This window comes from Oryx dammah, unplaced genomic scaffold, assembly GCF_014754425.2.
Source record: "Oryx dammah isolate SB20612 unplaced genomic scaffold, SCBI_Odam_1.1 HiC_scaffold_28, whole genome shotgun sequence".
NCBI lineage: Eukaryota > Metazoa > Chordata > Mammalia > Artiodactyla > Bovidae > Oryx > Oryx dammah.
This window is the reverse complement of record NW_024070212.1, coordinates 75,463,007-75,490,162: the sequence shown is the minus strand read 5'-3', so window position 1 is coordinate 75,490,162 and position 27,156 is coordinate 75,463,007. Positions and strand designations below refer to the sequence as shown.

At 43.0% G+C, this 27,156-nt stretch overlaps 1 protein-coding gene across 2 annotated transcripts in view; it reads right to left on the bottom strand.

Annotated features, from left to right (window-relative positions):
- Window positions 1-27,156, bottom strand: part of GNG12 (G protein subunit gamma 12) — a 137,864-nt gene that overhangs the window by 69,742 nt on the left and 40,966 nt on the right. For both annotated transcript variants that reach the window (XM_040232614.1, XM_040232613.1), the window contains exon 2: window positions 11,124-11,176. The gene's annotated coding sequence lies outside the window, so the exon portion shown is untranslated. The remainder of the gene's footprint in view (window positions 1-11,123; window positions 11,177-27,156) is intronic.

Below are 27,156 nucleotides of genomic sequence, written 5' to 3'. Positions count from 1 at the left end.
TGTTAGGTCTCTGTCACAGTCTCAAGGAGTAAAAGAAGCCCACAGACTGGTAAGGATTTGCCATAACCAGCAGCGGTAGCAGAGTTTTGGCAAAAAAGCCCACTGCAGTTTAATAGGTGTAACCCTTAAACCTAGTGGCATTTTAACCATTTTACTTTCTAGAGATATTTTTAAAAAAATCTAACTGAAGCTTAGAATAACCATTTCAAGACAAAAACCCCATTCCCCAAACCCTAGAGAGCCAGCCCCTTTCAGTGTCCAACTCATTACAGGCTGACAATTTTTTTCAGATCATCAGCCATAGCAATGTGCTTGATAGCTCATTTTATACAGTTATCTATTTATCCACCAGGGGGCGAAGTTGGCCACTATTTGACTGAAAGAGAAAATTATTTTCAAACAGTGGTAGAAAGATATTCACATACAAAAAGGGCCTTTCCCCTCCTCTCTCTTCTTCCCAGTACATTTAGTCCTGACTGATTGGCAAAGCACTGCAGCCCTTGTGCAGACTAAGAGGAATGGGACATGCATGATCACTGCTGAGAGTGATTTAGCACACATGGTTAGCGCAGTCCTGTAGGTTGGCTGGCCCAGTCTCCCAAAACTTGAGATCAGAGTTAGGGTTTTGCCAAAGCTGAAACAGTTTCAAGGATACTCTCTCTCTCTCTTTTTAAAGGAGAATCTTCCACCAGGCCTAGTTCAGCCAGCTGATGCTTCATGCAGGGCTGGCTCCCTCTTGCCTGGCTCCTTTCAGGGCCTTCCCAGCAATCACAAAGCCACAGGAGGGCCTGCCTTCCTGCAGGGATGGTGGGACCTTTCCACCCTGGGGAGGGTGTCTGGTAGCCAGGAAGGAGCCCAGACGGCAATCAGTGGCTGGGACTTCCTCCCCCTCAGTCACGGGGTTAGGACTTCCCAGTGGGAACTCAGGTCTGGCTGGGTCTAGCCACAGCAGAGGACACACAGGGGCAAAGCCTGCTCCTGCCTGCTTGCTAAGTTGCTTCAGTTGTGTCTGACTCTTTGTGACTCTGTGGATGGTAGCTCAGAGGCTCCTCTGTCCATGGGATTCTCCAGGCAAGAATATTGGAGGAGGTTGACATTTCCTTCTCCAGGGGACCTTCAGGACCCAGGGATTGAACCTACATCTCTGGCGTCCCCTGCATTGACATGCAGGTTCTTTACCACTACGGCCACCTGGGATGCTTGTTCCTGAGGGAGAAGCAAACTGGAGTTTCAGCATCGTGGTGAAGGCGAAACTGGGCGCAGGGAAAGACCCAGAGTGTGTGCTAGTTCTCCCAGGTCTGGGGACAGACCCGGTTTTTAGTGAATCCTGAGTCTTATACAATTTGGGAACCTCTTTAAGAAAAGAATGTGAAATTAGGAACAGCATATGCGCTATAGGACATCAGAAGGGGTCCTTGCACTGAGAGATCCTTAGGCTTAAGCTTCATAATGCCAGAAGCTCCTTCATGGGCCCCGCAAGTTGAGGATATGCAGGCAGGGGGTTCCCAAGAGGCTTGTCCACAGAATGGCAATGGGAGATTTCTCTAAGGTCACATGGCTCAGCCACTGCCTCAGGGAGTGGGTCATGGAGCTGGGCAAGGAAGAGGGCAAGAGGTTCGGTTCTGCTCTCTGTTTATCCTGCCTGAGATGCTCCATAAACACTTGTTGACCCACCAACCCAAGTGGCCCCGCTGCTTGGTCCCCTACCCGTTCCTCCCCTTTCTCTCGAGCTTTCTGGCCACATTTCAACTTTCTGCATCAGGGAAGATCATTGTACTGAACTGCCTGATCAGTGAAGATCAGACAGGAAGATTACTGATTGCTGAACTGTCTGCAAGGGCGGGTAACTCAAACCCAACCTATGAGCAGGTGTCCTGTTCACCTGGATGATTCCTTCATCAAAGGTATCCAAGCATGAGTGACACAAACTTCAAAATCAGCCCAACAAATAGTGATGTCATCATTATTCCTTGCAAACCTGCTATTTGGTGCAGCAAGTGCACTGGTCAGTAAAAAGCAAGGAGATGGGAGCTCTGCCTGCTCAGGACTGCCCACAGCTCCAAGAGGGCCCTAGGGACTAGCTGCTCCGTGGAGCGCACGCATTGCCCTGTGTCAGGAGCAAAGCTCCCCATCAGGAATCCCCATTCCACCCTGTGTCAGGAGCAAAGCTCCCCAGCAGGGATCCCTGCTCCACTGAGGCCAACTCTCCATCTTCCTGACCAAACCCTGACCCCCAGTTTGGGTCCTCTTGTTATAGCTCAGGCTTTGTCATCTCCTCCATGTCCCCTTCCAAGTCCTCTCTGGGTGCCATGAAGGTGCCTACTATATGTCTTTATTGAAAGAGCACAAAATAAACTGATCTGAATTTACAGCATCTAGTTAAATATAACTATGTTTGCATATCTCCACAGGACTTGTAAAAATAATATGTAAACTTCTCCTAATCTAGCAACAAAATCACTTACCCAAGACTTAACAAGGAAAGGAGGTGAAGCCTAAAAAATTGGAAAGCTGTTTGGTTTAGTTACGTAGCCTGCTTTCATATATGCTACACTTTGGTATTTATAAGCAAGCCAGAGACTAAATGTTCCTGTTCCTTTTTGAACAAAACAGTGAGAACAATTTCTTATATATAAAAGTGTCTTTGTGAAGCCATTTACCACAAGGAAACAAGGGTTCTGAAAATTCTTATCTGTAAAATGGAGATAATGCAGGGATGGGGAAATGACGGCCACCATTTTTTGGGTGCTTACTATGTGCCAGGGCTGTGCTGGGCATTTCTTACAGATTATTTCACTTAATCCTCTCAATATTCCTGTGGAGGATTATCCTCCATTTATTAATGTCAAATTTAAGACTTAAAGAGTGACTTGCCCAAGTATTGCTGGAGAACTGATACTTTTTTCAAGGCTTTAAAATTTTTTTAGAAATCATCACAATAGTCAAATGCAAACAATGGTAATATTGCATTTATTGAATATATACCATGTGGCAAGACATTGTGCTGAACTCATTTCATGCACTGGTTTCTTTAATACAGCTCTCTTGTAAGGCAACTGTAATTATCCTCATTTAACAGATAAGGAGACAGGCTCAAAGATGCTAAACCACTGGGCTCAAAGCATGTCAAATGGCTGAGGAATGGTCTGAAATCTAGTCTATCTGCTTATACTATGTTACTTCTTACTGTAAAATATATAAATAGAAAGCTTGCTTTAGGTGACAGCCTATTAGCAATTTTACATATCTAGATTTTTTTCAGTGGTCCATTATATATATTCTTCCAGGCCAAGAGAGGGATATTAGGTGAGCAGTGCTAGGCTAGATCAGCTGTGCCCTTTGGGTCTCTGTCTCCAATGTTATCTGGGGCAGGAGAGGGGACCCAAGGGCAGTGGAGGAGGAGGGGAGGGGAGCTACAGCTCACCAGCTTTGTAGACAGCCATGAAAAGTAACATGAGGACGTTCACATCTGGAAATGTAACATTGAGACCGGCCAGGAAAACCAGTCCACCATGGAACAACCCAATGTACATTTAATATTTTCTTAGGCTGACATCCCCAAAGTGACTTCCTTCCCTAAATTTAGCTGGTCGAAGCGTTTTGCTAGCACTTGTCACTTGCTCATCTGAGATGCTGCCCTCACCATGGGGCGGGAATCTAAACACAGAGTGACCTGCCTGCTGTGGGATCCACCATCACAGTGGTGGGTCTCTGTCATGATGCAGAAGGGTACCTGGAAGAGAGGCCCCTCCACAATGCTGGGGCTGGACAAGGCAGACCACCAGCTGAGTCCAAAGGACGCAACATAAGAGAAAAACTGCAAAAAAAAAAAAAAAGTGGGGAGGGGTGTTTGGGAGGGAAGTAGGGCACATTCTGCAAGTCTTGCATGTGGAGAGTTCATAAACTGTGGATGGACCCTGATCAAGATGCTCCTGTGAAACCCAACAGATCGGCTCTCAGATCAACAGAAAGGATATGAGGGTCAGGAGCATGAGAAATGATGCTTGAGCAGAGTTTCCCAATACTCGCTTTCTGCTGGGGTTAAGTCAAGTACACCCTGGTGTTACAGTACGGGAAAAAGACCCAGAGATGAGGTCAGTGGCTTCCCGGTGGTCTTAGAGAATGGAGTGTGGGTGCAAGCCTGGCTGTCCCTCAAATTCCTGAGCCCAGGCAGGTTTTCTCAGATGAGCAACACGCACACAGTTTTGATCCCATTAAAGGGAATGTTATGGGGACCCAGGCTCAGCTTCATGGGAGCAGCATCTTTCCAACAACTCCAAGCATCTGAAAGTCAGAATGGGATGCTTGTGAGGGAGGGAAGAGGAAGGTTCCCATGCCTGGACAGCTTTCAAGCACAGGTTGAAGGACAGCTTTTAGGGCTGTTGCAGAAGAGTTCCCTGAACTGGGCCAACAGTTCATATAATAAAATGCTCAAGTGGAAGTTTCCATTGAGGCAACACAATTCAACAGATGGGAAATTCCAAAGCCAGGAGCCAGACCATTACATGGAAATTTCTAAGAAGTTGACCTAGCTGGCTCGAAGGTTCAGGACAGTGGAAAGTGATGGGAGGATTTTGTGGAACCGATTCCTTGCTAATGCTCTGATTCCCACCCTCCCTGAGGTGGGTGGGGTGGTAGGCATACACTTTTCATCTGAAACCTAGAAACAAGAGCTTCAAAGGCCACATGTGGAGGGCTTGATACGTGTCTCCTCGAGTTTGGGGACTGGTACGTGACACCCACCCAAGAGACCACAGTGTGGGAGTGGGCTGAAGAGACACAAGGTGACTCAGAAGAAAGTGACTGCTCGCTCCCTCCTCTGATGGGAGGTTAAAGGGCACCAGGAATGTCAGCCTTGGTCTCCTTGAGACAGATTCTGCCCACCAGGGCTTCACCCTGAGGGTGAGTGAAGCCCAAAGAGAGAGTTTGAATGGGAAGCAGAAGGTGCTGAGGACGGTAGCAGACAGCAGGAGAGGCACTGCCTGAATCCTGGGAGATCCAGATGGAGAGTGCTGGCAGGGGAGTCCTGCGGGGAATCCCCGGGGCTGCCTCAGAAGCAGCCCGAAGAGTAAGAGAGTCCATCCACCCACCAGCCAGGCTCAGAGAACCCAGCACCAGGCCTGACAACAGTGGTCAGGTAAGAACTTTCCCTCTCTCTGCCTCACCCGGGCAGGCCTTTGTGACGGGCAAGATTGAGGAAGTCTTCTCTTGGAATGAAAATTGACCATACATAGACTAAAGTGAGCATTTTCAATTTCCATAAAGGATGGGTACTTATGTGTGTGTACGTGAGTGCACAAGAAACCATAGGACTTTCACTGGAAGGACTGATGCTGAAGCTGAAGCCCCAGTACTCTGGCCACCTGATGCAAAGAACTGATTTACTGGAAAAGACCCTGATGTTGGGAAAGATTGAGGGCAAGAGGAGAAGGGGGTGACAAAGGATGAGATGGTTGGATGGCACCACCAACTCAATAGATGTGAGTTTGAGCAAGCTCCGGGAGTTGGTGACGGACAGGGAAGCCTGGTGTGCTGCAGTCCATGGGGTTGCAAAAAGTCGGACGCGAATTAAGGACTGAACATAGGTCTCTTTGTTACCTACGAGTAACCAGAAACATCACAGGCCTGATCAAGTTCTCATCAGGAAACAGACACACATCCCAGTGAATCAACTTTAAAGGCACAGTGAGAGACAAGAATAAAGCTATGTCTTAACTACGTTTCACAAGCTGTGTTGTGCTGTGTCTTAGTCACAGCTAACCTCTGCATCGCTACCTGTGTGCCAGGCGCTGGGACGAGGATTTTATAGATGTGACCTCTTCTAGGCCCCCAACAGCGCCGTGGGGCAGACATTATTACCCCCTTTGACAGAAAAGGAAACTGTGCTTCAGAGAGGTGAGGCAACCTTCCCAGAGTCACACAGGTAGGTGAGCGGAGTAGTAGCTTGGACTCAACCTCAAGTCTCACATGGAACCCTGGACTCTGTGCTCCCAGATGAATGGTTCTCAGCAGCCAGTGGTGAGTGAAACATGGCAGGGTCAAGAGATCTTCCCATCCTTTACTCTCAGGAGTCCCTGAGCTAGAAAAATAGAAAGCTGAGTTTGAAAACCACTGAACTGCATGATCTCAGCAATCTCCTCCAATTCTGGGATTCTAGGATTCTATCATCTGTGGGTGTGGCATGGAGAGAGGTGGACCCCCACAAGAGACATGGAAAAGAGGGAAAACTCCAGAGACAGCCAGAAGGAGCTGGTTCCAGCAGGTGGTACCATAACACACCCGAGGTTCACAGAATTACATGCATAAATCACATGCGTAAACACACAGTTCAGAAAATGCACGTAAAGCACTTAGCAGGGGGTAAGCACCAGAGTAAGTATTAGGTAAGTGGCAACTACGACTGTGATAAGTTTACATACATTCCTAAAAACCTCAACGTGCAATTTGATGCAACATACTCAGCCACTGACATCACCATGTCTGCGCCATAAGGAGCTGTGTTTATCATGGACGCTAAACTCGACTAGTGTAGCCAAGAAAAGAAACGAACACATAGGATTAATTAAGCTAGCCAAATCTAAAACAATTCAAGTAAGTCTGAAGTACTGGCTCTTAAGCAGTAGGGAGCTGGGGAGTCCCATAAAAAAAATGAAGGAAGTATGATCCTTCTCTCCAGTTTAAAAAAACAAAATACCACACACCACTTTGCAAATAATTACAGAAGCCCATTCACTGATCCATTCAATGGATTACAGATCCACTGAAGCCCACTGTCTTCAGGTTAACAGTCTAGATGTGGGGGCTGCAACATGAGGTACGCAGGCCAAAATCTGCCTACCTGACCCCACAGCGGGGTCATCCACCCTCCTCCTCTCTGTGTGCTCACTGTTGCTAGTCTCCATCATGATACCAAACTTGGAATAGGTAGTCAATGTAACTGAAGCCGAATCTAATTTTTAACCTTTCAAGTTTAATGGATCCCACATTAAGAATTTCTAAATCAGTACACTCTGGTACCTAAAAATTTTATTTGCTTGGCATGCTCTTTCGTTCTTCTGGAAAAAAAAAAAAAATCCTCATTCCTCATTTTTTCCTAAGGACCCTACTTCATGTGATTCTGGTGGGATTCATCCTTTCTTGGGGAACACATGAACAAGCCCTGGCCAAAGAGATGCTGCTCACTGTCTACTGCCTACTCCTGGGATTGAGGCAAGGAATCCAAACAGGGCCAAACCTCTTTGGTAATAGTAATAGAACAAAGGCAAAAGAGACACTCTATTTGCTGAGATCCACAGCTGTGAAGATGGTGGAAATGTAATGCTAGTGTCTACCTCTGCAATGTACTGAGGGGGCTCTTGCCTGAGGATGAAGCTCACTGAGTTAAGCAGAGCCAAGAGATGAAGAGAGTGAAGGATAACAGCCTGATAATTGTTTCTGAACCCATGCATACACCCATGCCTGAAGTCCATGCTAGCACGGACATTTTAGTCATCAAGTCAACGACACCAGTTTACATTGGATTTCTGTTCCCTGCAACTAAAATAACTCTAAGAAAACTGATCTAAAGAAAAACAAAGCCCAAAAGCAAATTCCCATCCGTGGGCAGTCTTCATGGAATTTTGACCTCCTCTCTGACAAATTTTTTTCATCTTATACACATTACTCTCACATCATCCTCTGTTCCTGCTGGTTCAGTGCTGCCAACCAATCAGACCCATTACTCTTGGAAAAATTTATTAAAGTTATAGTTGGGAAGAGGAAAATTAGAAGTGGACAATATATAGCTCAGTTTGTAGTTTGCTGCCATCCAACACATCCTTGGAGTCCACTAATCGTATTCCAAAGCTTCTCAAACTGCCCTGGTTCCCCTCAAAGGTACAGAACACCCTGGTATCTAAGATGACATAAAGCCACAGGGCTCAAAATGGAAGGAGAGAGACACACGGAGCAAGGACAGTGGGCTGCACAGGTCACAGTGGACAGGGTCCATATAAACTCTGTATCAAAAAGCCACTCCGTAGACTGAGTCAGGGCATAGCATGATTTGGAGTTGGGAGAAATAACAGTCACTAAGTACTTCCCAGGAAGTTGTTTATTATTCTTTCAGAACTGGGATGGTAAGGAGATTGCAATGCACGTGCCAAGTCTGGTCTCCAGCCAACTGTCCAGGCTCAGCATCAAGAAGCGTTGACAGTCTCAGATGTGCGTCACAGGGGAAGGAGTAGGGATGAACCTGTTTTCCAGTGGAAAATACTACCTTTTATACTTGGATGAAGCAAGGCCAGCAGAGAAATGCACACCCAGACTGAAAGCAAACTTCTCGGGCTGCACTTGGGTGTCAACACTGCAGGTCAACACCGAGGGTGGTCTTTATTAGTCCTTCCTATAGGGATGTTCTTTGCTACCTTCAGTGGCATCCACTAAAATTACTCCAAGTTTCAAAAGAATCACAATTAACCTTGCTTCTTCTGAGTAACTAGCATGATTTTATCCTCAAGCCACCAAGAACTCTTAACTGAGTATGCTTTCCTAGTACTGACTTATCAGAAGCTCAGAGGCAAGACCCTGGAGCCTGCCAGTGCGTGTACAGGCTTCTCACTTAAGAACTGGGTGCCTAACCTTACCTTTGACTTCACCTTACTTTTCCTTCCCCACAAGTTTCCTCCCTTCTTTCTTTGTCTGGATCTTATTACCTGTGTATTTAGACGTCACCTCAAAAATCTTTGAAAGAAGACAGGCATATAAGCTAGATCAACAGCAATCAAAATAATGTGTAACAAGTCAGATGGTGAATGGAGGACAATTTTACAAATGCTGCCTGTTCTGACAGCCAGAATGGGGAAGTTCCAAGGGAGCAGGGTGAGAAGGTGGTGGCCTTGGACCTGGACTAGCCCTGGGCCAAACTCTCAGGTCAGCAAATGTCTCAGACAATCCCTCTCTCTTCTGCCCTCCTGCAAAGCTCTCCCCATCCCCACTTCATCCTTCCTTGGGCAACTGGGTACCTTCTTACCCATTCCTACACATCCCACACCTACTCTTTCATTAATACTGCTGGTTTCTCTCCCTTTTCCAACTTTTCCCACCAATCAAAGCAGCACCCTGTACTTGACAATGATATGTTGTCAAATGCTGACAGCAGCTTTAACACCTATTTCTCTCAGGAATGAAGAGGAAGAAATCAAAGGACTAAATCACTAAGAGTGGAACAGGTTGCAATGATGATACAGATGCAACTGAGTGAGATGATCTTCTTGTAAATTCCAAATAATTCTATGTAAAGCAGTTAGCAAAGTGCCTAGCACACAGTCTGCATTTAATAAACAGTAGATGCTAATTGTGACTATTGCTACTGTAATTATTAATCTTTCTACCACTGGATATTCATTGTCTATTCCTCAGTCACTACCATGATTACCCCCAGGAGGGAACTGCCCCTTTCAAAAACACTGGCGAGTCACAGTTTCATAGTCAGTTAATGTAATTACCTATGATTGATAGAGCATTTGCACATACATCATTCTTTTTTTATCTTCTGGACAATCCTCAAGTGAAATATTATTTCAACTGGTTGCTGTTGGAGAAATGGCAGACAGGCTAGTTTGGCGAGGAAAAAAAGGAACAGTGGGAGAGGACAGGGCCAGATAATGGAAGCAGGGAAACTAGAGAGAAATCTAGACTGGTGTGGTGGATGACATGGAGGCAGTGACAACTTCTGAACAAAAGAGTAACATCCTGAAAATTGAACTGGAGGATGACTAGTGTGGCGGTTCTATATTGTGATGCAAGGATGGGAGTGGAAACCTGGTATCAGCAAGACCATCCAGGATCCTGCTGAACTGACCTAGATGCCAGAGGGCAAATCACAAAGCCAGGGCGAGGGGATGGGCTATGAGACAGGAGCATGTCCTGAGCTCTCTCACCCTCCAGGTGATTTTCATTCCATCACAGATGTTTCCATAAATACTGCAGGGTAGACTACAGAAATGGCCACAAATCTTCCCCTCTCTGCCCTCCCTGTAATGTAATTCTGCAGCTCTTCTCACCAAGAGGTAGAATCTAGTCCTGCACCTTTTGAATCTAGGGTCACCCCAGAGCTTGTTTTAGCCAACAGAATGTGGTAGGGGCAGTGTGATGGCAGTTCTGAGCCTCGGCCTCGACACTTCTGTTGTCTCTCTTGGTACTCTGCCCAAACGCCAGGCGCACAAGCTCAGGGGAGTCTGCCGAACACTGAGACACATGTCCTAGTCATTGCCCTCACTCTAGCCAATAGCCAGGTGACCCCCAGCCTAGCTGACCCGGACCTGCAGTTAACCGAAGACACACGAATGGTTCCAGCTGAAATCAGAAGAATCACACACCTAGGCCCACCTCAAATTGCCAACACAATTATGGTACCAAAAAAAAAAAAAAAAAAAAAAAGATTGCTATTTTGAGTCAGTAAATTTTGGCTTATATTTCTGGCAGTAAATTTGGGGGGAGGTTTGTTATGCAGCAAAAGCTAACTGAAATACACGCAAATAACAGTAACAACCACATATCAGGGAGAGGTGCCACATGAAGCCTCAGAAGCTTTTTTTTTCACTTAAGTATATTACTTCCCTAGGTCTAAAGGAAGTTTTCTACTACTAAAGAACTGTTATTTCCTGACAATCACACTTAGGTTTAAGGAGAGATGTGAAGAAAATATACAGCAATAAGAAAGCTAATAAGTTACAGCTATGAGCCAATTTTACATTTTAACACACTGCAAGGGACTGTCTGAATTCCTTGGCTGAAGTAAGACTTTGTTGTTTTGGATACTGTTCGAAACAAGCAGACCATCAACAGGGGCCTGGAAATAGTTTCATTACAAAAAAAGTTTTTATTTTAATAGTATTTGGCATGTAATCATAGATCTTTTCCCTGACCATGTTCTTAGCAAAAGAACATGGATTGATCTTTTTTTTTTTTTTTTTTAGGGCCCGGAAACATTGTGAATCATTTCAGAGGGGGGAAAAAAAACCATGAATAAACAGACATCTAATCACAGTACTGGTAAGGATGCATTTAACTTAGAAGTGTGAATATCATTTCAAAAACAATGTCAAACGGTCACTTTGTTTTAAAAATGAAAGTGCACTCACCAGTAAGACTCTGTGTGGCCCACCGTCACCAGGTTTTAGGTGATGGAATGAATCTGAAATAGAATGAAACAAGCATCCCGTAAGAAAATCACATTTGGAAAGGATGTCACATTTGGAAAGGATGTGCCTTCGATCCCAGCGACTGCCATCCTAGTGAGTATTTATTCTTTTAAAGATTAACAAAGCTTTTTCTGGCTCCTGATGGAATAGGGAGAGTTTTTCGCCTTCATATTTCAACTTCCTCAACAGACCGCATTCCCTCATCTCCTTCAGGGAGTTTGGAAAGTCTGAAGCCAGTATAACTATAAATGGTAGTGTTTTCATCCAAATCCCTCCAAGTCGGCAGAAGCCTCCCTGGTTGCTGCTCTTGCCTTGGCCCTTCCACTCCCTTCTGCAAGGACCATGCCCTGACTTCCTTTAGGGAACCAAAGAAAAAAAAGATGGTCCAGCATAACCTGAAGGCCAATGGGAAGAGTACACAATGCTTTCCAACAGAGGTCACCTGTTCTCAGATAATCACAACCTTTTCTTTTACTGATAATGGTGAGTCTAAAGCCCTGCTGTTCAACAGTACTATAACACAAGCCACACTGATAACTCTAAATTTTCTAGTGTGTGAGCTAGGTCACTTGAGTCATTGTGGCTCCATGGACTGTAACCCACCAGGCTCCTCTCTCTGTTCATGGAATTCTCTAGGCAAGAGTACTGGAGTGGGTTGCCATTTCCTCCTCCAGGGGATCTTCCCCACCCAGGGATCAAACCCGCATCTCTTACATCTCCTGCACTGGCAGCGTCACCTAGGAAGCCCAAATTCTTTCTAGTAGCCACATTAAAAAAGCAAAAATAAGGACAATTTTAATATTTATTTAACTGAATTTATTTAGAATATTATCATTTCAACATATATAAAATGTTGAATAATATAAATAACATAAAAAACGATTGGGATGATTTGCATTTTTTCTGTGTGTCATCCTAAATCTTCAAGACCCAGAGCATTGCAACTCAGGTTGGCAGCAGTCCAAGCAGTCAACAGTCACAGCAGCTAGTGGCTTCCATAGCAGACAGCACAGGTCTAGGCAATCTATGCTTGGCCTTCAGGTAGGTACTGGCAAGGCTCCAAAGTGACTGAAACGCAGGAGAGATTTTGTTCATCTATTCTCCTGCTCTTAGGAATCCATCATTAATTACCCCATTCCAGAATGTCATTTAGCATAAATAATAACATAGTAATAGCAGATACTGGGTTGCCCGAAACATTCATTAGGGTTTTCCATGCAATGCTATGGAAAAAGCTGAACGAGTTTATTGGCCAACCCAGTACAGCACTCACTGTGTGTCCTTGGCAAGCTCCCTTGTTAGTTTAATGAACCCTCACAATAACTTTATGTTGTTCAGTTGCAAAGCCATATCTGACTCTTTGCAACCACGTGGACTATAGAATGCCAGGCTTCCCTGCCCTTCACTCTCCTGGAATTGGCTCAAACTCGTCCATTGAGTCAGTGATGCTATCCAATCTCTCATCCTCTGTTGCCCCCTTCTTCTCTTGCCTTCAATCTTTCCCAGCATCATGGTCTTTTGTAATGAGGAAACTGAGGCAAGAAGAGGTTAATAAGTTACTAAAAAAGCTGGGATTCTAATCTACTTAGCTGGCCTCCAGAGCCCATGCCTGTAGCCACTATACTCTCAACTTAAATTTGAACAGCTCAAAATAAGATATTAATAATTACTTTCAGTTTTAATTATAATCATCAAGTGATCCAAGGCTGTTCCCATGACACATGGTCAGATAATAGCAGTGACGGCAGACGGAGGAGCTATGGGATGTGCTAGCAAATTAAATTTAAAATAATTTGGGGTGGGAATACAAAAACCACAGGCAAGCCTGGGGTCGAAAAGATTGCCTTGCATCCAGGGATCTGTTTGGCTGATCAAGATGGGGGTGCGGGGGAGGGCGACGTGGGGTACCTGGAAAATTGTATCTTTGTGATTTTTCCGAGGGAAGAGTCGTCCATCACTTTCATGTGATCCTCAAGTGAGTCTGTAAGACAGACATCTCTGTGTCTGTCCTAACAGGGGTACGAGGTAGAAAGGAACTAGGTAAACACACTATTTCACTTGATTAATCTGTGCCTCATTTTGTGAGGTCCCCTGGAGAAGGGCATGGCAAACCACTTCAGTATTCTTGCCCTGAGAACCCCATGAACAGCATGAAAAAGCAAAAAGATAGGACACTGAAAGATGAACTCTCCAGGTCAGTAGGTTCCCAAAATGCTACTGGAGATCAGTGGAGAAATAACTCCAGAAAGAATGAAGAGACGGAGCCAAAGCAAAAACAACACCCAGTTGTGGATGGGACTGGTGATGGAAGCAAGGTCTGAGGCTGTAAAGAGCAATACTGCATAGGAACCTGGAATGTTATGTCCATGAATTAAGGCAAATGGGAAGTGGTCAAACAGGAGATGGCAAGAGTGAATGTCGACACTTTAGGAATCAGCAAACTAAAATGGACTGGAATGGGTGAATTTAACTCATTATATCTACTACTGTGGGCAAGAATCCCTTGGAAGAAATGGAGTAGCCAACATGGTCAACAGAAGGGTTTGGTACTTGGACGCAATCTCAAAAACGACAGAATGATCTCTGTTTGTCTCCAAGGCAAACCATTCAATATCACAGTAATCCAAGTCTATGCCCTGACCAGTAATGCTGAAGAAGGTGAAGTTGAACTGTTCTATGAAGACCTACAAGACCTTCTATAAGTAACACTCAAAAAAGATGTCCTTTTCATTATAGGGGACTGGAATGCAAAAGTAGGAAGTCAAGAAATACCTAGAGTAACAGGCAACTTTGGCCTTGGAGTACAGAATGAAGCAGGGCAAAGGTTAATAGAGTTTTACCAAGAGAATGCACCAGTCATAGCAAATACCCTCTTCCAGCAACACAAGAGAATACTCTATATATGGACATTACCAGATGGTCAACACTGAAATGAGACTGATTATATTCTTTGCAGCCAAAGATGGAGAAGCTCTATACAGTCAACAAAAACAAGACCAGGAGCTGACTGTGGCTTAGATCATGAACTCCATATTGCTAAATTCAGACCTAAATTGAAGAAAGTAGGGAAAAACCACTAGGTCACTCAGGTATGACCTAAATCAAATCCCTTACCATTATACAGTGGAAGTGAGAAATAGATTTAAGGGACTAGATCTGATAGAGTGCCTGATGAACTATGGACAGGTGTTCATGACACTGTACAGGAGACAGGGATCAAGACCATCCCCAAGAAAAACAAATGCAAAAAAAGCAAAATGGTTGTCTGAGGAGGCCTTACAAATAGCTGTGAAAAGAAGAGAAGCGAAAGGCAAAGGAGAAAAGGAAAGATATACCCATTTGAATGCAGAGTTCTAAAGAATAGCAAGGAGAGATAAAGCCTTCCTCAGTGATCAGTGCAAAGAAATAAGAAAATAATAGAATGGGAAAGACTAGATATCTCTTCAAGAATTTTAGAGATACCAAGGGAACATTTCATGCAAAGATGGGCACAATGAAGGACAGAAATGGTATGGACCTAACAGAAGCAGAAGATATTAAGAAGAGGTGGCAAGAATGCACAGAAGAACCGTACAGAAAAGATCTTCATGACCTAGATAATCACGATGGTGTGATCACTCACCTAGAGCCAGACATCCTGGAATGTGAAGTCAAGTGGGCCTTAGGAAGCATCACTACGAACAAGGGAAGTGGAGGTGATAGAATTCCACTTGAGCTTTTTCAAATCCTAAAAGACGATGCTGTGAAAGTGTTGCATTCAATATGCTAGCAAATTTGGAAAACTCAGCAGAGGCCACAGGACTGGAAAAGGTCAGTTTTCATTCCAATCCCAAAGAAAGGCAATGCCAAAGAATGCTCAAACTCCCACACAATTGCACTCACCTCACACACTAGTAAAGTAATGCTCAAAATTCTCCAAGCCAGGTTTCAACAGTACATAAACTGTGAACTTCCAGATGTTCAAGCTGGTTTTGGAAAAGGCAGAGGAACTAAAAGATCAAATTGCCAACATCCGCTCGATCACTGAAAAAGCAAGAGAGTTCCAGAAAACCATCTATTTCTGCTTTATTGACTATGCCAAAGCCTTTGACTGTGTGGATCAAAATAAACTGTGGAAAATTCTGAAAGAGACTGAAATAGCAGACCACCTGACCTGCCTCTTGAGAAACCTGTATGCAGGTCAGGAAGCAACAGTTAGAACTGGACATGGAACAGACTGGTTCCAAATAGGAAAAGGAGTACGTCAAGGCTGTATATTGTCACCCTGCTTATTTAACTTCTATGCAAAGTACATCATGAGAATCACTGGGCTGAAGGAAGCACAAGCTGGAATCAAGATTGCTGGGAGAAAAATCAATAACCTCAGATATGCAGATGACACCACCCTTATGGCAGAAAGTGAAGAAGATCCAAAGAGCCTCTTGATGAAAGTGAAAGAGGAGAGTAAAAAAGTTGGCTTAAAGCTCAACATTCAGAAAATGAAGATCATGGCATCTGGTCCCATCACTTCATGGCAAATAGATGGGGAAACAGTGGAAACAGTGGCTGACTTTATTTTTCTGGGCTCCAAAATCACTGCAGATGGTGACTGCAGCCATGAAATTAAAAGACGCTTACTCCTTGGAAGAAAAGTTATGCCCAACCTAGAGAGCATATTAAAAAGCAGAGACATTACTTTGCCAACAAAGGTCTGTCTAGTCAAGGGTATGGTTTTTCCAGTAGTCATGTATGGATATGAGAGCTGGACTTTAAAGAAAGCTGAGCTCTGAAGAACTGATGCTTTTGAACTGTGTTGTTGGAGAAGACTCTTGAGAGTCCCTTGGATTGTAAGGAGATCCAACCAGTCCATCCTAAAAGAGATCAGTCCTGAGTGTTCATTGGAAACACTGATGTTGAAGCTGAAACTACAATACTTTGGCCACCTGATGCAAAGAACTGACTCATTTGAAAAGACCCTGTTGCTGAGGAAGATTCAAGGTGGGAGGAGAATGGGATGACAGAGAATGAGATGGCTGGATGGCATCACCGACTCAATGGAGGTAAGTTTGGGTAGACTCCGGGAGTTGGTGATGGACAGGGAGGCCTGGTGCACTGCAGTCCGTGGGGTCGTAAAGAGTCAGACGCAACTGAGCGATTGAACTGAACTGAATCTCTACCCGCTTCCCTCCTCCTGGCCCCCGCCCCCCCACAAAGAAATCATAACTAGTGAGCAAAATCAGATCTACACACACAGAGTCTTCACCACTGTACTACCAGGGAAGTCCCTCTGGTGGGCATCTTGTCCTTTACCCACACAAACCTATTCATAGGTCCCTAAATACTACCCCCCTCCCATTTCTCTGCATCTTTGCCAAAGACTGTGTTCTTTCTGTCAAGAATGTCCTTCCCTGCAGTATCTGTCTGCCTTCAAGTCTCACTTAAAAAAATCAAAACTTCTGGGGAGCCTGTGTGAACTCTCTTGGCTAGTGTAGGGACAACTTCTCTGCAATAAAAGCAGTAAAGCATTATTCACTCAATTCAACCAATAATCATGTACCATTACTACAGATGATAATAAAAGCTGATCTTTACGGAGTTACATGCCAGGCACTATTTCAAGTGCTTTATGTGCTCCTTTAATCATCTGAGTAATCTCATGAAATGGGTTATTAGCCCATTTAGCAGGTAAGCACACTGAGGCACAGAAGTCAAGTCAGTAGCCTAAGGTCACAGAGTTTACAAATGGCAGAGACAGACTGTGAACCCAGACAGCTTGGTTCCAGAGCCTATATTCTTTTTTTTGAAGTATATTTGATTTACAGTGTTGTGTTAGTTTCAAGTGTACAGCAAAATGATTCAGGTGTATATTCAAAATGATTCTTTATATATATACATTTAAAAATACTTTTCCATTATAGGTTATTACAAGGTACTGAATATAGTTCTCTGTGCTGTACAGTAGGTTCTTATTTATCTATTTTATATATCGTGGACCGTATCTGTTAATTCCAATCTCAATTTTTCCTTCCCCACCATTTTCCCTTTGGTAACCATAAGTTTGTTTTCTGATCCAGAGCCTGCTCTCTTAAGGCTGCACCATGCTTGCCTCTCACTATGTTCCCCTGCCTTCTCCTCTCATTGCTCCTGTACTTGTCTCTGTTAATCCAAGTGGCTCCTGTGTTTCAGTTTTTCATTTACTAGCCTCTTTGCTACCTTGTTTGCAGAATCTCTGGAGGATGAGAATGTGTCCAACTCATCCTTGTCTTTCTAGGACCTTGCAAGGTGTTTGGTATACAGCAGATGCTCCATAAAGGCACACACACGAAAACACTGGCACAGCACTGGAAGGACAGGGGATAAGGCTACAAACTTGGGCATAAGAAAAGCACATGGAGAAAAGTCTCCAAATACACACTCGAATAAAACAAGCTTTAACTTCATCTTTTAAATTTAGCCCGAGCTAAGAGCATAGTCATTTCCTAGGCCTGTTTAATACCAGAGGGAACAGAAGCAACTCAGATCTTGGCTGACTTGACTATACTCCCAAGCTCATCAGTTTCATTTTACTTTTGTACATGGATTTAAGTAATAATATGCCCTTTAAAAAGCTTTGGCTGGCCATCATAAAGAAATGCCAGAAAAGACATTTTCCTTTAAAAAAGACAATATTCAAGCAAAACAGGATACAAAACCCTATTTATTAAAGGTTTCCTTGGTTTCAAATAATTGCCTATAAGTATATTCCAAATTTTTTTTTTTAAACAACAGCCTCATGTTGAAAAACCTCCTTTTGCTGTTCAGACACAGCTGTGCCATTTTCTACCCTAGAATTTCATAATGTTTCTTTCCATCAGTATTTAAACTTTCCTTGGATGGATATAAAAGTCCCTGTGGAAGGACACTTTCCCCTTTCAATAACAATAGGAAAGACAAAAACTTCAAGATCTGGGATGTATATAGACTTCTAGAGAACAAAAGAACTTCTGGCTCACATCAGAGATTGCATCAGGACTTTGGCCCAGCCTATCCACTCAGAGATAAATATTAATACAATTAGCCATAATACCCACCCTTCCTACTTGCATCCAGAATGTAAAAGAAACCATCAACTTCCCATGAATATGGATGTCAGCATCCTCTTAGATATTAACAACCAAATTATAAATCTTGATTTTTGATTCTTGCTATCTCATCTCCTTCCATGATAAACAGTAATTTAATTATTCTTGAGTGCAAATTAAGGGCCAGGCACAGTTGTTGGTGCTAAGAGATACAGCTGTGAATGAGTTACTAGGGTTCCTGACATAGGGGTCCTTATATTGCAATCAGTCAGAGTTCAGTCGCTCAGTTGTGTCTGACTCTGCGACCCCATGGACTGCAGCACACCAGGCCTCCCTGTCCATCACCAACTCCCGGAGTTTACACAAACTCATGTCCATTGAGTTGGTGATGGCATCCAACCATCTCATCCTCTGTCATCCCCCTCTCTTCCCACCCTTACTCTTTCCCAGCATCAGGGTCTTTTCAAATGAGTCAGCTCTTTGCATCAGGTGGCCAAAGTACTGTAGTTTCAGCTTCAACATCAGTCCTTCCAATGAACATTCAGGACTGATTTCCTATATTGCAATAGGAGACAGAAAATAAGTGTACAAACCAGAAAATAAGAGAAGTTCCAATAGTAATGAAAGTGAAAGTGAAAGTGAAGTTGCTCAGTCCTGTCCGACTCTTTGCGACCCCATGGACTGTAGATTATCAGGCTCCTCCGTCCATGGCATTTTCCAGGCAAGAGTGCTGGAGTGGATTGCCATTTCCTCCTCCAGGGTCCAACAGTGATAAATTCTACAAATTCTTTCATACAAGCATGGAGTGATGCAACCCAATGAAAAGCTTAACAATGTCTCTTTGGAAGCTGTATGGAGGAGTCTAGAAAAGGCAACACTGAACAAATAGATCAGTGGTAACCAATTCTGAGGTCACTAAATTGTGCAGAAGAGATATGACGTTACCTTGGCCTAGGGTGGTAGCAGCAGAGATGGGGGAACCAGATGGATTCAGTACAGGTTCTGGAAGTAAAATAGCTAGGACCTGCTGATAAAGTGGGTGTAGGAGATGAGGGAGAGGAAGGGGCTAAGATGATGCACAGGTTTCGGTTTAAGCAACTAGGTCGATGATGGCTTTATTAGGGGGGAAACAGGTTGAGGGAGGAAGGAAAATCAAGAATTCTGATTTGACCTTGTTCACTTGAAGACATCTAAGTGAAGATGGCAAGAAAGTATTGAAAAGTCTAGTACTGTGTTGTCCAATACTAAAGCTATTAGTACATGTGGGGATTTAAATTTAAATAAACACAGTTAAAAACTCATTTCCCCAGTTGCATGAGCCACAGTCAAGTGATCAGGCAGACACAGAAGCAGCTACCATCCTGAACAGCACAGGTGTAGAATGTTTCCATCACCATATAAAGTTCTATTGGGCAGGACTTGTCTAGAATGAACATGATAACTTGCTAGACTCCTTTCATTATTATAAAGCTTATTGCAATTACAAAATATAAAATCATAATCCTCAGAGACCTTTAGCTTTGAATGGCAATTGGATTCTGATCTGTCTGAAAGTATTTGTTTCTAATTCTCATGAAAAATAAGACAATAGAGGCACAGTGGGAGAATGAACATTAGATTTATAAACCTGGCTTCCAGTTGTCTTCACCGCCAATGATTTCCCGCAAAATCACTAAACGTCTATGTGCCTCAATTTCTCCCACAAAATGATCTGGGATGGACTATATTGAGAAGTATGCTGGAGAACATTCCACCTTCGCAGACATCCCCATTGTTCTCTGGTCGTATCTATTGTTTCCACTTGCAAATACTGACATGATGCTATCTCAGATGGCAAAACAGATATAAAAGGGCCTTTGAAGCACATAAAAGACTCTGCTGCTGCTAAGTCGCTTCAGTCGTGTCCGACTGTGCGACCCCATAGACAGCAGCCCACTAGGCTCCCCCATTCCTGGGATTCTCCAGGCAAGAACACTGGAGCGGGTTGCCATTTCCTTCTCCAATGCATGAAAGTGAAAAGTGAAAGTGAAGTCGCTCAGTCATGTCTGACTCTTCTCGACCCCATGGACTGCAGCCTACCAGGCTCCTCTGTCCATGGGATTTTTCAGGCAAGAGTACTGGAGTGGGGTGCCATCGCCTTCTCCAATAAAAGACCCTACCGTAGCATAAAAGGTATATGTTCCATTAAGGCAAGACAGAGCCAAAAGAAATACACCCCATGCCTTGAGTCTGCCACAGAAAGTTGAGTGTTCTGGGATGTTGGCAGGGTTCAGTCCAGTTCAGTCGCTCAGTCGTGTCTGATTCTTTGCGACCCCATGGACTACAGCACGCCAGGCCTCCCGGTCCATCACCAACTCCCGAAGTTCACTCAAACTCACGTCCATTGAATTGGTGATGCCATCCAGCCATCTCATCCTCTGTCATCCCCTTGTCCTGCCCCTAATGCCCCCAGCATCAGAGTCTTTTCCAATGAGTCAACTCTTCGCATGAGGTGGCCAAAGTACTGGAGCTTCAGCTTTAGCATCATTCCTTCCAAAGAATTCCCAGGGCTGATCTCCTTCAGAATGGACTGGTTGGATCTCCTTGCAGTCCAAGGGGCTCGCAAGAGTCTTCTCCAACACCACAGTTCAAAAGCATCAATTCTTTGGCATTCAGCTTTCTTCACAGTCCAACTCTCACATCCATACACGACCACTGGAAAAACCATAGCCTTGATTAGACGGACCTTTGTTGGCAAAGTAATGTCTCTGCTTTTGAATATGCTACCTAGGTTGGTCATAACTTTTCTTCCAAGGAGTAAGCATCTCTTAATTTCATGGCTGCAGTCACCAGCTGCAGTGATTTTGGAGCCCCAAAAATAAAGTCAGCCACTGTTTCCACTGTTTCCCCATCTATTTGCCATGAAGTGATGGAACCAGATGCCATGATCTCCATTTTCTGAATGTTGAGCTTTAAGCCAACTTTTTTACTCTCCTCTTTCACTTTCATCAAGAGGCTCTTTAGTTCCTCTCCACTTTCTGCCATAAGGGTGGTGTCATCTGCATATCTGAGGTTATTGATTTTCTCCCGGCAATCTGGATTCCAGCTTGTGCTTCTTCCAGTGCAGCATTTCTCATGATGTACTCTGCATATAAGTTAAATAAGCAGGGTGATAATATACAGCCTTGATGTACTTCTTTTCCTATCTGGAACCAGTCTGTTGTTCCATGTCCAGTTCTAAGTGTTGCTTCCTGACCTGCATACAGGTTTCTCAAGAGGCAGGTCAGGTGGTCTGGTATTCCCATCTCTTTTAGAAGTTTCCACAGTTTCTTGTGATCCACACAGTCAAAGAATAAAGTAATGCCATGGGTGTTAGGGACCAAGTGTTGATCCCCAAAGGTAAAAGACAGTAGACAGTCACCAAAATGGTGACACTTTCCCTTCCTATGCAACGTTTCTGTCCCAGGGGAGGGCACACCTGGAGTGGATTAGCTGGCCTACTTTAGCCAAATGGTGCCCCTGCATTTTCCCCACCTCAGCATTATCTCCTGGCCAGAAGAACTGGTCTGGGCTGTTCACTGGGAGAAACTTTTGTATCTCGTCATTGCTCTGAATCTGCAGAGTTTCTAGTGACTTAAAAATTTTTTCTGAGGACCTGGTGGTTTATATCCTCAACTAATTGGTGGATAGGTTTGGAGAAAGTGTTCTTATAATGCCAGTGAGAAATTGTGTGTATATATATATATATGTTGCCACACTTTAAGAGAATATATTAAAACAATTCTGAAATGTTACATTGCACATAATTTTTTTTCTCCTTTTCTACTGAGAGGGCAATGACAATTTTTTGTTAGTTTGTTTCTCCCAATGGCAGTTTTTTAAAAGGATAGCATTCTTTGGAAAGACCCAGATTTCTACCATCCTAGAGCTACCATGTACTTTTGCCTGTTACCCTGATAGACACGTGCTATATGACTATGGCCACAGTTTGTAGACTGTTGCAGCAAGGCTTTCATGTTTGACAGATCTAGGTTTGAGTACAGGCTCTTTAGCTATTATGAGTCCTGAGACAAAACACCCCTAAGCCTCAGTTGTCTAATACAAATATGTAAAGTAGGACTAATATGCCTTTTGCATATTGTTGCTCTGAGGGGAGAAAAAAAGGGAGGACACGGAGAGCCATCAGGAAAAAAAACCCATGTATGATGGCTGTTATTTTCTTTTTTCATTTAACTTTCAATTTCAAATCTTTTTTGTGTGTTTCTATCCATATTCATAATGACTATTGTAGGGACCTAAATCTCTCCCCTAATGCTGTATATTTAAATTATTGCCAGTTTTTATTACTATAAATAAGATTACATTGGAAACCTTCATGCTTCTGCTTTTTTCATCCCTTTAACTTGTTTCCCTAGCTTCCCTTAATTCCTAACAGTACAATTCATAGGTTTTGCTTTTAAAGGGGCTTTTTAATTAATATATGATAATATCATCAACAAAATAACTGAGAATTTCTGAGACTGACATTTCATATATATTTTATAGATAAAATGGTATTCCTGATACTGCTTTAATCTGTATTTCTAAGATAATTGGGCTTCCCTGGTAGCTCAGCTGGTAAAGAATCCACCTGCAATGCAGGAGACCCTAGTTCAATTCCACAGTTGGGAAGACCTGCTAGAGAAGAGACAGGCTACCCACTCCAGTATTCTTGGGCTTCCCTGGTGGCTCAGACAGTAAAGAATCCGTCTGCAAAGTGGGAGACCTGGGTTTGATCCCTGGGTTGGGAAGATTCCCTGGAGAAGGGAATGGTTGCCCACTCCAGTATTCTGGCCTGGAGAATTCCGTGGACTGTATAGTCCATGGGGTTGCAAAGACTCAGACATGACTGAGTGACTTTCACATACATACATAAGATAATTAGTGAGGATGGGCATTTTTCCCTGTTTATTAATGATTTGTAACCTTGAGAAACAGGAAGTCTATATACTCTTTGCTTATTCATGTAGTAAGATCTTGATATTTTTCTTTTGAATTTGAGTTTTTTATAGTGCATGATAATCAAAAATTACTATATGTATTTGCTACAAATATATTTCTGATGTTTTTCAATGTAAAGATAACCATTTTTTATTTATACAGCATTTAATAACTAATAAGCAACAGCCATATTTTGTATAAACCTCATCAGCTATGACATTGCTTTGTGGCAAAATGTTTGACTTTTGACAGCTTTTCAACATCTATTGACACACTGATTTTCCCAGAAACCCTGTGAGTGATCTAGGGAGGATGATAATTCCCACTACAGAGCAGAGAAAGTGAGACCCAGATAGGCCAGGTGACTATATTATAGAGGGTCCCCAAATTCTGAAGCTGGCTAAGACTAGCCTCAGTCCTTTGCTCTGTGAACCCAAGGGCTCCTCATGAAAGGAAGCTCACCATGTAAAATGAAGAGATGTATTTTGTGCAAAATGGATTCTTATCCCAAGCACCAATTCCACACTGTCTTTGATTTAAAATTCTTTATACAGAGGATGAGAAAGTTGGATGGCATCATTGACTAAATGGACATGAGCTTGAGCAAACTCAGGGAGACAGTGGAGGACAAAGAAGCCTGGCATGCTACAGTTCACGGGGTTGCAAAGTCAGGCACGACTTAGCAACTGGACAACGAACAACAACCACACGGGAACAACAACCACACGGGAACAACAACCACACGGCATCAGAGCACTATGCCTGCTGTACTGGAGGCACTCAAGAAATCTTAGTATGATTTTAGCAAATCCTCTCAAACAATGGCTTACATTACAGATGATCCTTACAGAGTTTTTATGTAGTTATGATAAATTAAATAACTTACACCTAAAGCTAGTGTTGCTTTATTATTATTTTTTAACCAAGCTCGAGTATAACCTCTTTCCCCAAGTATTCCTTCCTTCTTTGGCTGCATGAAACCACTCTCTTTAAATTTCAACAACTGCTACCACTTTCTTCTACCTGTCTAGGTGCTTCAGAACATGTTTAAGCTCTTCTATGGGAAAATCCATCTGCCAGTGCAGGAGATGTGGGTTTGATATTTGGGTCAGGAGGATTCCCTGCAGAATGAAATGGCAACCCACTCCAGTATTCTTGTCTGGGAAATCGCATGGACAGAGGAGCCTGGCGGGTTATAGTTCACGGGGTTGCAAAAGAGTCAGACAAGACTTAGTGAATCAACAACCAAAGCTCCATATAATATTTGTGTGTATCTCCCCAAAAGCGTAGCACCCTGCTCAGCACACAGATGGCACTCAAGTCAGTGTTTTATGGGGAGATGGGGGAAGAATTTTATGAGCTAAGAGACAATGGAAAAAGCAATTACAGTTTAGTTAAGGATCGGGGCATTGAAATATAGTTTGCATGAACTGTGTGCTTTCTGCTACGCCACTCTTTATTTTGGCAAGCACACTATCATGGAACAGTTCTAATACAGTCTTAAGCCAGAAGTCTACATTAGCTAAACAATACTGAACTACATTAAACAGAACATCCAAAAGCGTTTCCAGCCTTGGACAAATCTGTATAATTCTGTAGATGTATCTGTTATGTTTTTACTTGAGGATTCTGATATAACTCATTCCTCAAAAATTTACTGTGAACACACACACACAAATACACATAAAAGTTCTGGTTCAGCATTTGGAAAAAAAAACCTCAAGATAAAAATATGGAACATCTGCTTCCTAATATCAGGAAAATTCACAGGAAACGATTAATGTCCACAAGGGAGAAAGAAAAATAATCTGGATCACATTATGAAATGAAACATCCAAAATTCACAATTTAATATAATATAGCCTGCAAGTCATCAGATCTTCAGAACTGAGGGGAAGATTTCACATTTTATTAAAACTTGCAAGAGGAGAAATATTTTTATGACATGTACATACAAATAAACATAAAATGGAATGTCCTCACCCTACATAACATTCTTGGGTCCTGTGTCTCCCCTACTGATATTTACATAATGTTTAGCAGTTGGCTTGTTTACCTCACATGTATTTTTGTAATGTGCTCAGTGTCTTATAGGGCAAATGAAGACCTAACTAGACTAGATGGTGGTCCATGAATGAAGAGGATGTAACTATTTTGAGAAAGATCTAGAGTGGCTTATGTCTCCCAAGGAGGACTGAAAGGACAGTCAGGGTCACCACAAGACCAAAGCCACTGTATATAAAAGTGGTCTGCTCCTTGGCAGTTCTTCCATTATCCTGCTCCTTATAAGCCTCCTTATAAGCTTATATACCGACTGTGAGCCTGGCAATATGGAAGGCTCTGTGGGTAAAACAAAGAACAAAATACATTCCTTCTCCACAAGGAGTCTACCATGAGTCACAGGGATGACTGATCAGACAATTACAACTCCAGAGGCATGTAATGTACCATGTTAAGTCCAAGGAGCTCCAAGAACACAGAGGAAGGCTGCCTATACCAGTCTGAGATGATCACAGAAGGCATCCAGGGAGCAGTGGCATCAAAGTGAAAATGTAAAGGATGACCAAGGTTAGCCAGAAGATGCAAGGAGGGAGGCATGAGCAAGGCAGATGGAACAGTCTATACAAACGCTGGAGGGGAAGCAAGTACCTTTGTTTGCTCTGGCTGCAATTTTGAGAGTAAGGATTTCAGTGAACATTGGGGTATATGTATCTCTTAGAACTGGATTAAAATATACACACTACTATATATAAAATAGATAACCAACAAGGACTTACTGTATAGCACAAGGAACTATACTCAAAAGCATGTAATAACCTATGTAAAAAAAAATGTCTATATTTGTATATCTATATGTGTAACTGAACCACTTTGCTGTACACCTGAACTAACACTGTAAATAAACTATATTTCAATAATTTTTTTAAAAAATCTGAAAAAAATATTTGAGCATTTTTCCAACCAACTATGCCAAGTGATATGGCAAATTAAAATAATGAAAGGCTTCATATATTAAAAAAAAAAAGCAAAGAGTTTCAAATCAGTGCGAGGCGTTATTACGTAAGAGGTCATAGCAGGTAAAATCCAAAGGGGATAACCACAGTGAGAAGCATAAGGCCAATAGAAAGAACTCAGGCTCTCTAGCACCCTCACACCAGAAAGAGCTGGCAGTGATTCATCCAGAGGGAACAGTCAAGGCCCCCTTAGGTGATAGGCCTCTGGAGGAGGGCAAGGAGACAGACTGCCCTATCAGAGATGATGCTGGTCCCCAATTCCAAGGAAAAACACACAGCCAGCTTCCCAACCTCACGATAGGAATAGTGAGCAGGCCTTATCACTATCCCATGGGGAAGACAGAATCATCTCATTCTATAGAAAAGTTGCTGGTTTTAGATGACAGTATTCATTGATATTCCTTTCCGTTAACTGATTCCATACCTGAATAGAGAAACCAACTCATCTTGGTCTGGCTGGAACATTCCAGTACTAACACCAGAAAGTCTCATGTTCTAGGAACCCCTCCTCAGTGTCATGCAAACTATGATGGTGGTCATCTACTCAGTTTTTGAGGTACATGAAGTGGACAATAGGGTTTATGCCCTAGGCTTTTATATTAGAACTGGTGCAAAGTTAAATGTGATCTAACCTCCTGGAAGCTAATCTAGACTCTTTGAGCTACAGGACCCTCCTGGACATCTCAGGGGCTTGTCTGGGACCCTATATCATTTGCAATAATTCATGCTGAATTATAATTGCAAAGCCCAATGATTAGCTTAGGGCCTAGTGATCACTAGCTGTTGTGCTAAAGGGAGTCACTAACTAAATGCTTACCGAACACAGTAATCAGCCAAAAGATGAGTCTGAATTTAATTTCTGTGTTTCCTGTTGTTGACTGAGAATTAACCAAATATCTTTCAAATTTAATACTGCAAATCATCCTTAAATAAATGAAACTATTTACTTACACAGGGTCA